This window comes from Myodes glareolus, chromosome 12 (assembly GCF_982192425.1).
Source record: "Myodes glareolus chromosome 12, mMyoGla1.1, whole genome shotgun sequence".
In the NCBI taxonomy this organism is placed as follows: domain Eukaryota; kingdom Metazoa; phylum Chordata; class Mammalia; order Rodentia; family Cricetidae; genus Myodes; species Myodes glareolus.
In genome coordinates this window covers 73,363,223-73,376,322 of record NC_142037.1, presented here as the reverse complement: position 1 = coordinate 73,376,322, position 13,100 = coordinate 73,363,223, and the positions used below count along the sequence as shown (strand labels likewise).

General features: G+C 36.7%; 1 long non-coding RNA gene and 1 pseudogene across 11 annotated transcripts in view; one reads left to right on the top strand and one right to left on the bottom strand.

Annotated features, from left to right (window-relative positions):
* Nucleotides 1-13,100, top strand: part of LOC125392243 (uncharacterized) — a 238,623-nt gene that overhangs the window by 150,391 nt on the left and 75,132 nt on the right. The window lies entirely within an intron of this gene.
* Nucleotides 4,436-5,181, bottom strand: LOC148120291 (PRELI domain-containing protein 1, mitochondrial pseudogene; annotated as a pseudogene).

Below are 13,100 nucleotides of genomic sequence, written 5' to 3'. Positions count from 1 at the left end.
GGTTATATGTCCAGAAGTTCCTTTATTATATAAGATTGTTTTGGCTATCCTAGGTTTTTTGTTTTTCCATATAAAGTTGATTATTGTTCTCTCAAGGTCTGTGAAGTATTTTGATGGGATTTTGATGGGGATTGCATTGAATCTACAGATTGCTTTTGGAAGAATTGCCATTTTAACTATGTTGATCCTCTTAATCCAAGAGAAGGGGAGATCTTTCCAATTTCTGGTATCCTCTTCAATTTCTTTCTTCAAAGACTTAAAGTTCTTGTCAAATAGGTCTTTCACTTCCTTGGTTAGAGTTATTCCTAGATATTTTATGCAGTTTGTGGCTATCATGAAGGGTGAATTTTCTCTGATTTCCCTCCCTGCTTCTTTATCCTTTGTGTACAGGAGGGCAACTGATTTTTTGGAGTTGATCTTGTACCCTGTCACATTACTAAAGGTGTTTATCAGCTGTAGGAGTTCTTTGGCAGAGTTTTTGGGGTCGCTTATGTACACTATCATATCATCTGCATATAATGAGAGTTTAACTTCTTCCATTCCATTTCAAAAACCCTTGATCCCCTTATGTTGTCTTCTTGCTATTGCTAGTACTTCAAGCACTATATTGAAGAGGTATGGGGAAAGTAGATAGCCTTGTTGTGTTCCTTATTTCAATGGAATGGCTTTGAGTTTCTCTCCATTCAGTTTGATGTTAGCTGTCAGCTTGCTGTAAACAGCTTTTATTATATTTAAGTATGATCCTTGTATCCCCAATCTCTTCAACACCTTTATCATAAAGGGATGTTGAATTTTGTCAAATGTTCTTTCAGCATCTAATGAAATGATCATATGGTTTTTTTCTTTCAGTTTATATTTATGATGGATTACATTGATAGATTTGCATATGATGAACCAGCCCTGCATCTCTAGGATGAAGCCTACTTGATCATAATGGATAATTTTTCTAATGTGTTCTTGGATTCGGTTTGCCAGGATTTTGTTGAGAATTTTTGCGTCGATGTTCATGAATGAGATTGGCATGTAGTTCTCTTTCTTGGTTGTGTCTTTAGGTTTTTTTGGTATCAGGGTAACTGTAGCTTTATAAAAAGACTTTGGCAATGACACTTCTGTTTCTACATTGTGAAATACATTAAGGAGTATAGGTATTAGTACTTCTTGGAAGTTCTGGTAGAATTCTGCATTGAAACCATCTGGTCCTGGGCTTTTTTTTGGTCGGGAGGTTTTTGATAACAGCTTCTAATTCTTCGCAACTAACAGGTCTATTTAGATTGGTCACCTGGTCTTGATTTAATTTAGGTAAATGGTACTTATATAAAAACCAGTCCATTTCTTGTACATTTTCCAACTTTTTGGCATATAAGCTTTCGTAGTAAGATCTAATGATTCTCTGAATTTCCTCTATGTCTGTGGTTATGTCCCCCTTTTCATTTCTGATCTTATTAATTTGAGTGTTCTCTCTCTGTCGTTTGATTAGTTTGGCTAGGGGTTTGTCAATCTTGTTGATTTTCTCCAAGAACCAACTTTTTGTTTCATTGATTCTTTGGATTGTTCTCTGTGTTTCTATTTTGTTGATTTCAGCCCTCAGTTTGATTATTACCAGTCTTCTACCCCTCCTGGGTGAGTCTGCTTCTTTTTTTCTAGAGCTTTCAGGTGTGCTGTTAAGTCTCCTATGTGTGCTTTCTCTGTTTTCTTTAATTGGGCACTTAGTGCTATGAACTTTCCTCTTAGCACTGTTTTCATTGTAACCCATTGGTTTGAGTATGTTGTGTCTTTATTTTCATTAAATTCGTGGAAGACTTTAATTTCTTTCTTTATTTTTTCCTAGACCCAGGGGTGATTCAGTAGTTGACCGTTCAGCTTCCATGAGTTTGTAGGCTTTCTGGTGTTAGAATGGTTATTGAATACTAACTTTATTCCATGGTGATCTGACAAGACACAGGTGGTTACTAATATTTTTTGTATCTGTGGAAGTTTGCTTTGTTATCGAGTATGTGGTCAATTTTCAAGAAGGTTCAATGAGCTGCAGAGAAGAAGGTATATTCTTTCCTATTTGCTTGGAATGTTCTATAGATATCTGTTAAGTCCATTTTAATCATTACCTCTATTAATTCTCTTATTTCTCTGTTGGGTTTCTTTCTGATTGACCTGTCCATTGGTTAGAGAGGTGTGTTGAAGTCTCCTACTATTAGTGTGTGTGGTTTGATGACTGCCTTGAGTTCTAAAAGTTTTTCTTTTATATAAGTAGGTGCTTTTATATTAGGGGCATAGATATTCAGGATTGAGACTTCCTCCTGATGAATTGTTCCTGTTATGAGTATAAAATGTCCATCTCCATCTCTTCTGATTGATTTTAGTTTGAAGTCAATTTTGTTGGAATTTAGAATGGCCATACCCGCTTGTTTCTTAGGTCCGTTTGTTGGAAAACCTTTTCCCAACCCTTTACTCTGAGTAGATGTCTGTCTTTGTGGTTGAGGTGTGTTTCTTGTAAACAGCAGAATGTTGGATCCTGTTTTCGTATCCAATCTCTTAGTCTGTGCCTTTTTATAGGTGAGTTGAGTCCATTGATATAAAGTGATATTAATGACCAGTGGTTGTTTACTCCGGTTATTCTTTTTTTTGGGTAGTAGAGTGTATGTGTTTCCCTTCTTTGTGTTGTGCTTGTGAAGGGTCGTTAGAAGTCTGAGTTATTGTAGGCAGTGTTGGCAATGTTGGATTCCTTGGGTTGCGATTTTCCTTCTATTACTTTCTGTAAGACTGGATTTGTGGCTACGAATTGTTTAAATTTATTTTTATCCTGGAATATTTTGTTTTCTCCATTGATAGTGAACAATAACTTGACTGGGGATAGTAGTCTGGGTTTGCATCTATGGTCTCTTAGTTTCTGCAGTACCTCTATCCAGGACCTTCTGGCTTTCATGGTTTCCATAGAAAAGTGCAGTGTAAGTCTGATAGGTTTGCCTTTATAAGTCACTTGACCTTTTCCTTTGATGCTCTTAATATTCTTTCTTTAATCTGTATGTTTTGTGTTTTGATTATTATATGGTGAGGGGATTATTATTATTTTTTGATCAAGTCTGTTCGGTGTTCTGTATGCTTCTTGAACCTTCATAGGAATATCGTTCTTTAGGTTGGGAAAGTTTTCTTCTATAATTTTGTTGAATATATTTTCTGGGCCTTTGATCAGCAGTTCTTCTCCTTCTTCAATCCCTATTCTTAGATTTTGTTTTTATAATGTGTCCCAGATTTCTTGAATGGTTTGTGATGAGAATTTGTTGGATTTGCTGTTTTCTTTGATCAGAGCATTTATTTTCTCTATGGTATCTTCAGCATCTGAGATTCATTCATCCATCTCCTGTATTCTATTGGTTATTCTTGATTCTGTAGTCTTTGTTCTTTTTCCTAGATTTTCCATATCCAGCCAACCCTCGGTTTGTGTTTTTTTCATTGCTTCCATTTTAGTTTCCAATTCTTGAACTGTTTCCATTGCCTGTTTGATTGTTTTTTCTTGGTTTCCCAGTGTATCATTCACGGATTTACTCATTTCTTCAAACTTTTTGTTGTACTTCTCATCCAATCTTTAAGGGAGTTATTCATATCCTGTTTAAGGGACTCTATTGTTTTCATAATGGCATTTTTTTCCACTTCTTCTGGATTAAGGTGTTCAAGTCCTTCTATTGTAGTGTCGTTGGGATCAGGTGTTTTCATGTTGTTTTTCAGATTGTTGTAGGAGTTCTTGCCTTGGCATCTGCCCATCTCTTCCTTCAAATGCTCTCTTTTGGATCTTCTGATAGTGGGTCAGGTTCCCTTGTTGGGCAGGGACTTCACTGACAGAAGGTCTACCTTTCCTCAGGCAGGCTATTGAAACACAGGCACTCCCTCCTGCAGGGTTGCGCTCACAGCCCAGGTCCAGCTGGGCTGGGGAAATCTTACGGCCCCAGGGGGAAGGGGTGTAATCACAATTATTGATGATGCTGTCTCTACCCTTCCTTACTCCATTCATGGTTTAGAAATACTCATAGAAACATATTCATTCCTTCTTCTTCACTTAATGTGTGCTTTTAAAAAAAAATGCATTTTATTTTTTTGGGGGGGCAATCAATTCACGTGTTTATTGAGTGCCTGTTATGTGCTAAATATTGTTCAGGGTACTTGGGACACATCAGAGAATAAAACAAGGAGCCCTGCCCTCGTGGAGCGCACAGTCTGTCATGTGTCGCCGCTTCACCTGTGTACTGCTTGTGACCCTGGGCCAGTCACTGCACCTTTCTGCCCAATGGGGTAAAAGGAAGCTGGGCTCAGTAGATGCTGAGCAGGGTGTACTGCAGATGCAGGCCAGGACAGCACTCGAACCCACCACCCAGGCAGCAGAGAGGGCTGGAGGCGCATCTTTAATAGTCAAGTACAGTGAAGAGAAGGGAGAGGAAGGGAGCAGCTACACGAGCTGCTGCTGCTGCTGCTGCTGCTGCTGCTGCTGCTGCTGCTGCTGCTGCTGCTGCTGCTGCTGCTGCTGCTGCTGCTTGGTGGCGGCCTTGTTGGCCAGGTCCTTGGCCTTCTCTGTAGCTGCCAGTGCCATCTCCTTTGCTTTTTCTTTGGCCTCTTTGGCTGTCTCAACGAGTGTTCTGGAAGGGGCCTCCCCTTGTAGCTTGGCCAAGATGTACTCAAAGCCCTTCATCGTCTTGGTCCCATTGCTTTTGAACCGGGCAAGGCCAAATTCCTGGACAGCTCGAGAGACACCAAATAAGCTGGAGGAGACCCAGGCTTCCCGACGGATTTCGGTCCAGCTGCTGTTGTCAGAGTTAACACAGTAAACACATCGTTCCTCCACCACCATCAGCCGGGCGTGGTTGATGTTCCAGGTGAAGGTGGTCATGGTCTGGTTCTGTGGGTCCACAATAGAGTCCTCCAGGATGTACACCGAGTGAGCAACGTTGGCAGGAAAAAGTCGCTCTGCCCAACGTGGCATCCTGTTGGTCTTGGTCAGGAGTCTCCGGGACAGAAGCTTCTGGTCAGGGGTCACCTCCCGGTGTACTATGTCTTCCGTTAAGACATGTTTGCTATAGGGATTCGGGTACCGTTGCCAGAAGGCAGCGAACACTTGGTCCTAGGAATTTAGGAACACGCTCTGGCCCAGGAAATACTTCACCATCGTCCCGACCCGGACGGGCTCAGCACCCGTGCAGCATCAGGGTGAAGAGCCCGGGGGTGCGGGGCACGTGGCTCGGCGCAAGCCCGCCAGGCTCGCAGCTCAGTCACCGCCGCACCGCGCCCAGGTCCCTACGGCCGCCATGAGGGACTACAAGCTATAAATGCATTTTAACAAACATCTGAGTTTGAGATATGATTAATAACTCATAGAGGGAAATTGGGTTCCAAACTGAAGACACGAAAAGCCAAACAGTCAACCTCAAATATCAAACTCATATCAACCTCTTATATCAAACTCAGTCTGGAATGATGATCCTGACTCCAGGAGTCTCAGAATGAATCTGTGTCTGATAGCTGTTTTCTCCATCTTTTCTTGATCTGGGATTAAAGATGCGCACCACTGGGATTAAAGGCATGCATCACCTGTTTTCTATGGCTTAGTGGCTACTGAGATTAAAGGTGCATGCTACCATAACCTGATCTGTAACAGCGACCAGCGGAACTGTTTTACTCTCAGATCTTCAGGCAAACTTTATCTATCAAAATAAAATAGAAATACCAGTAAATGAGCTGACATATTCACTATTAATTTATTAAAATTGAGTTCCTATGGTAGTATAAAAGATTAACATTTTTAATACCTCTTCAGCATTTCCTGTGAAATGAGTAAATTTCTATTTACTCATATGGTAATGTTTTTTTCTATATATGGAATTCCTTCAAGTGTTAAAATAACGTATACAGTTAAGTAAGTGAAAACTTTCAAAGCAATGCCAAGAGTAGCCTTTTCTTCTGTCCACTATAGTTATGTGATCCATTTTATGCTCTCTTTCATAGAAGAGAAGGAATCTTAAGATTTACATCTCAGTTACCCCAATGCACTCATTGTGTCAAGTGATTTGCACTGGCCAACTTTCCTACCATCCTCTCTTTTTCTTTGTGCCCATCTGTCTTTCCCAATCTTTGTCATAGTCTCTCTCTCTCTCTCTCTCTCTCTCTCTCTCTTTCTCTCTCCTCTCTCTCTCTCCTCTCTCTCTCTCTCTCTCTCTCTCTCTCTCTCTCTCTCTCTCCTCTCTATCTCTCTTTCTGTTTATTTAGTAGCTCATTTTTCAACCACTGTACCTTGGCATCACTGACAAACATTACTCATTTTTTCTCCCACATTCAGGCTGTTCATGCAACACATCTCAAAGTTCTGCTATTTCTTCCTGTTCCTGTCCTTAAAAGCTGTCACTTCCTCTCTGTTCTTGAAGCCAAAATCTTCAGCCTAATATCTTTATCTACAGCAACATGTTCTCTTCTCAAATTCATTCTGTTCTTAACAAACATGAATAAGCAAACTGGGTTTTCTAGGCAAAACAATTGTATATAAGACTTTAAATTACTTCTGACTCCACTGAAGTTGAATTTATACTGACTTACCTAGGTAGTTCCCTGAAAATAATGCAAACTGAATTTTTTCTATTCAATGCATATTTCATAATTCTTTACAGTATCAGAAAAAGTTTTGTTACAGTTGTTGGCATCCATACCTCTGGGATAAACACTTCGTGGTTTCTAATTTAGATCAAAATACATTGGGATATACTATGCTATAAAACTCCAAGGTTAAAGCATCAAATGGTAGTTTCACCTGGGTTCAATCTTCGGCTAACTTCTTAATTAATCTATCTAAAGCACAATTATAGTAAAAACAATGCTAGAGAATAAGGTCTGCTTGCCACAGTGTGATTTTATGGAAGAGGCCAAAGAAACCATGAGTCCAGCTTTAAAATAATAAACCATTTATACTCATAAATTGTGAAGTGAAGCTGTCTGAATAAGCTTAGCTTCCATCATACTTTCTGATGGTTCACAGAAAGGAAGAACACAAGCCATTTGGAAACATGAATGTAATTTTCCACCCTCACCATGGCTATGACTGCCATTAAAATTCCCTAATCATTTTGACGAAGAAAACTCTAATATATCTGGAAACATGGGAAGCAAAACTTGTCTCCATTCCTCTAAAATCATGTCATCAACTTGCTTGTCACAAGACAGTACTGGGAAGCATCTGACTATGGAGTATGACAAATTATGTCTTGGACATATGAGTCATAGAATAAAAATATAAATTAGGACAGGTGGCTACTGGTTTTCTGTCCAATTTAATATACTTGAGTCTTTGTCATTCAGTCTTTAATTGAATGTAATCAGCAGTGAAGCTGTATGTGAAAGCACTGTTTGAAAGTATAAGTAGATGAAAAAAATCCGTAAGTTACTGCATTAGGCAGGATGCCATGTGGAAGAAAATGTTGACTAAGTTCAGAAGCCCAAACTGAAATAAAAAAAACTGAAAACTCACTTAAGATGGTTATTCTTTAAATGAATTAGAATACAACCGAAGTGAAATGCTAAGGCTGGGGAGATGGCTCAGGGGCTAAACATGAATAACACCTGAGTCTAGATCTCAGCGTCCTAGTTTAAAACAAAGTTTGCAAATGTAATAAGAGAAGAACAAGAGTAGAGAGAGAGATTTCTGGAACATACTGACCAGGGCCTCTCCAAATAGAGTACAAACAGATTCAGTATGAGTTCTTTTCACAGAAACTAAGAGAATGAGGCAGAGATGACAGACTTACAACCCTAAACTTTAGTATCCAAGCACACTCCGCACACATACATATACACAGTAACACATATACGAATAAAAAACACACAACATGACAAAACACACACACATTTTTTCTTTAGTCTGGAAAAATAATTCTGGTAAAGACAAGATATTGCCTTGTCATGAATATAAGGGTTTAGACATTCCCAACCAAACAAGCCAGCCAGCCCATAATTGCCTTTACCTCCAACTCTAAGGGACCTGTTGCCTTTTCTGACCTCTGCCTACCTATAGACATGAGTTACATGCAAAACACATACTCTCTCTCTCTCTCACACACATACTCACTCACATACAGAAACAAAATATTTTAAGAGATTATTTTCCTCATTTTAATTAAACATAATTACATGTATGTTTATTACTTTTCTTATCTAAAATTTTCAAAGAAGATAATTATTTAAATAAATAAAATAGCAGTTTTAAATTTAGAGTTTAAATAACTTCAGTTATCTTTAATATATTCCTAAGCTAGTAAATTGTAATAATATAATTTCTTGGCTGATATTAAATAATATCACTTGATGAGAAAAATAAATGTCATAGATGAACTTAGAAATTCCAACTAACTCAAGAAAGGTTCTCAAAGTTGAAACTATTCTATGTTTGCTTAGTCTGTCTATCTCTGCCTTTCTCTGTCTCTGTCTCTCTTTCTGTGTGTTTGTATGTGTGTGAGAGCATGTGTAATCATGTGTGCTTACTAGTTTGTGGGCTTGTGTGGGCCATGTGTCAGCACTGGTTACTTTTAGTCTATCTCTATTTCTCCTGCTGAGCTGAAGGCTTTCTCACACTTACAAACACACAGAGGGAGAGACAGACAGAGCATCCTACCTAAACTTTGAGTATTCTCAGATTTTTCAAACTGTGGGATATACAAGCAGATGTAGGTCATCGTTTTCATGTAATAGCAGCAAACATATACAGATTGTTATGATTTTTTATTTGCCATTTCTGTTTTCAATATAATTATCCAAAATATCTGAATTATTTGCAATAGAAAAATGATACATTATTTAATTATATAACAAATTCCTCATTACACTTTTGTTTATTCAATAAATTGATAATTAGCCAGGCATGGTTGTATATACCTGTCACTCCTCCATATTAGAGACTGTGACTAGAGGATAATGAGTTTAAGGCCACCCAATTCTCTTATAGGTCAGAACTGTTTTTAAGGAAAAAACTGTCATTTTATCTGTATTTTGCACTATAGGCAATCATAGTAATTCTTATGTTACCAAAATTTATAGTAAAATTAGAATGCATATAGCAAATATCCTATATGTACATATATATACTTATATATTTATATATAATATATATGTTAGTATAAAATAGAAATGACAAGATGGTCTGATCTGAAGGTAAATTTTAATGTGCTCATGATATACAATGCCATAAGCACTTTGTTTATTATAATATTAGCATCATCAATTTACCTTGCTAAATGCAATTACTAAATGTGAGCTAAATTTCTAGGGCTGGGGAACTGGCCCATCATTAGAGCATGTGCTGTTCTTGAGGTAGACTCTGGTTACTTTCCCAACACCCACTCCTGAGGACTTTAAACCTTCTGAAGATCCAGTTCCAGGAGAAACCGGTTTTTCTGGTCTCTATGAGCGCCTGCAATTGTGTGGACATCCACACACAATGACACATATGTATAATTAAAATATAATAAATCATGAAATGTATCTTAATTTTATATTTCCCATCATATTTTAGCAAAATTGCCATATGCCACATAAGAATTATAACAAATTGCTAACCAAAAATATGTTATTTAGTACCTTTTGTTGGTATGTCATACTTGAAAAATAAATGTGTGTGTAAGTGTGTGTGCTTGTTTGTATTTTAGAGATGAATGTTAAATTCAAATCCCTATGCACTCTGGGTGAGCTACATATCCACCTCTGAGCACTGAAATTTTGTTTTCTGAAGCCCTATACTGTCCCCTTATAAATGACAATCAGAATCAACAAGGTTTCCTAACAAAGAAGGGAAATGCAAAAAACCCATGGGTGTTTTACAGTTTTATGTATTGAGATAGAATCATTTAGATATAATTTATTTTCAATTTGAGGCTTCAGTTTGATATATTGTAAGAAGGCAATGAGGTGATTTTGATATTGGGCTTCAGACTCTTGAATCTGTCATTTGGATCACCAGAGACAATTTCTGTTCATCTTTGCTAACGTTCAACAATAAATAGGATGGCAATGACATTGTTTTTCACCCAGCAGAGTAGACGTCACTTTCTCTTCTCATTCACTTTGATAATCATAGTGTTGCCAAGTAATGCCTGAGGTAGAAAATGCACTGAACTAGATAGAACTTTACAATTTAAGGCAAACATTGTCCTTGTTCTGTAAGATAGAGATGATGAAAACTTAAGACATAAAGAAGTAAAATAAATTGAATTCTCTAGATTAATGTTTTAAAGTGCCCAAAGAGTTAGTTTGATTTTCTTCCTCTTTCTGAAAGACAAGATGTAGTTGTAACTTGCATAAAAAAGGCTTGAAAATATCCAACACAGAAATGAACTAGAATTTGGTCTAGAGAAATTGGAGATATAATTCAAAAAGTTTCTTTGTACTGTTTTGTGAAAAATATTAAGTACTCCTTTCAAAATAAATAAAATATATATCATTTTCATGACACTTGAAAACACATATTAAAGTAATTAAATTGGGTTGCTATTTTATAACATAAAAAATGATGTTTATTTTACTAGTAAGAGAATATTTTTACATGATAAATTTTCTTAAATTTGTAATATTATTTTAAAATCATATGTATTCAAGTCAAATTTTGGTTCATTTCATGTATATAGCAGAGAAAGTCAAGGAAAGTGCAATCAAAGAACGAGAAGACTTTGATCAAACAGACTATCTGTATAAAAATTACCCCTTCATTTGCACCTTTCTTCTACAGTCTTCTGGACTCCAGGAAAATACTTTCTGCTGTGGGTATCTCTGATTTTCTCAAGTAAACTGTAGGTTCAGGGTATTGTGGTCTGGGCTCCACTAAATAAGGCTGCAGTTGGCTTACAATTCAATTTAAACATACTTACAGCTTCACTTTCTTTTAACAATCCCTTTGCTCAGAATGTTCTTGGCTTTTCTGGCCTGCCATGAAATAGATCCTGGATTTGAAACTGACAGCTGTGAACTAGCATGAAAAATGGCCCTGCAAGGTTCTCAGTTTGGAAGAAAATTCAAATACAATTCAGTGCGTGCAGGTTAGGGTTCATGACTTAGTCACAAACACACAAGGATTCTCAGCATTGGAGATCTTTAGGCAACTCAGATTTAGAAATTCAATATTTATTTTACTGCAAATAATATATAAAAATAAAATATAAAAATACATTTATATATGTTATTTGCAACAAAATGCATTCTGATACATGTATCACATGTTACAATATATCTGAATAGGTTCGGAGACAGTATTCCATAGTCAAAGACATTCTGTACCCAAAATGTATAAAGGCCATATTAAGAGAACTTTGTTGAGGCAATTTTAGTTCTGTTTCCAAAATGAATCACATATTTCCAGTGCTTAGTATCTTTTGCTGTTGGAGGTAAGATAACACTTTATTTGCTAAATATCTGTTATAAGACCAGTGGAAGCATTTTCAAAAGGATTAAAAAACACAACTGAGAAATTTTTCACGTTAGGTAAACAAGTCTCCCGTATTTTAATGTGTATCCATTTTCCACGTGACAAATGTGCTGGGAGAAACACAAATATTAAGAACAAGCAGAATTGAGAAACTAATGCGCCAACAGATTTTATGAAAGGCGGCTTGAGAGAGCAATGCCATTTTCACATTGCAAGTAAAACACACAGACTAGTTAATAGCTTTTGCTGAAATCGCCTTTGCCTCTCTTACTTCCATTACTGCATCTAATATGCTACAGGACCAACCTGAGCTTTAAAAGCATGTTTTAAGTGTTTTTACTTTTTTGGTTTATTATTGTTGGGGTGAAAATGGAAGAGGTTTGCACTCTGAGACGTACTGTAGAAGACACATGAAAGGTGTGGTAGTCATTGCGTTCCTCAGAGAAGGATGACGGCTGTTGGTTAGTGATTAGGTGAGTTTTCATCCCTCAACACTTCTTTCCACTTTAACTTTCATTTTTCCTTTTCTGTTATCAATTAGTAGCCACTAATTATTTTTTGACATTAAACAGCCTTTCGGTGGCTTGAAATTTCCATTTTCCCTAAGCTGGCTTTTAGACCTCAAGTGACTTGAATTCAAAATTCACTGTGGATCTAACTGCGATAACTTTTTATCATAAAAAATTGATAAATTTCTGTCTTTTTCATGGTTACTTGATTTAGCAACCTAGTACATTTATTTAAGTTTTATATTTCAGAAGTAGTAGAGAATATCTGATTTTTCATGTTCACTGTTCCCTTTTCTACTGAGTAGATATAAATTACCAGATCCTTATGAGGTTAGAATTCAAACATCTTGCAGATGTTCACTGTAAGAGAACGGATAGAATCAGGTAAAATATGAAGTCTCAATAATTTTAGAATTAGTGAGAAGGATAACTAATTTTGGTTTATAAATGGTCAATATATTTAAATTAAAATAAAATTTCCCTTATAGTGGAATTATCACCAGGTAAAGAGGCCTCACATGTACAAAGTTTAGATTATGAAAGAATGACTTAGTCGCAGCCTGGTGAATCCTATACAAGTAACATTATCTCAATTTCAAATGAATATAAGAATTTACAACTGTAAGTATTTCTAATCGTGTAAAAATCCTGACAGGATTAATGCCCCCTTTGTTCTCCTGTCTTCTTCTCTTGCTTTTTCCCCACTGTACAAGTCATTTAAGTTAATTATAAGTCATATGATACATAAATACAATTCACATGTTTTATACTTTTCCTTTAATAATATTATTCTCCAAAAATTCAAACAAATAAATTAATAACTAATATGTCAAAATATTTTGCATAAAAATAATGCCTTGTTAATGGAGAAAATTTTCCAGACTGCAAATTACCTGTATTTCCAGAAGCTACTTGGTGTTTAAAAGTATGGAGTAACTAAGCCATCTCAGATCTTGGAGAAGGGTCCTAAAGAAGTCTTTGACCTAGAACAGATCTTTTAAGAATGTTAATTGTGTGAGAAGTTGTAGTTAGGCACAGTAAATTTTTGAAGATTAGCTGGGAGGAGAACAATGAGTCACTTGGGGTTGTGAATGTGGATGAGACAGTTGTACTCTCTCTCTCTCTGGGCTTCAGAGAGAAGTTGAGGGTGCATTTTA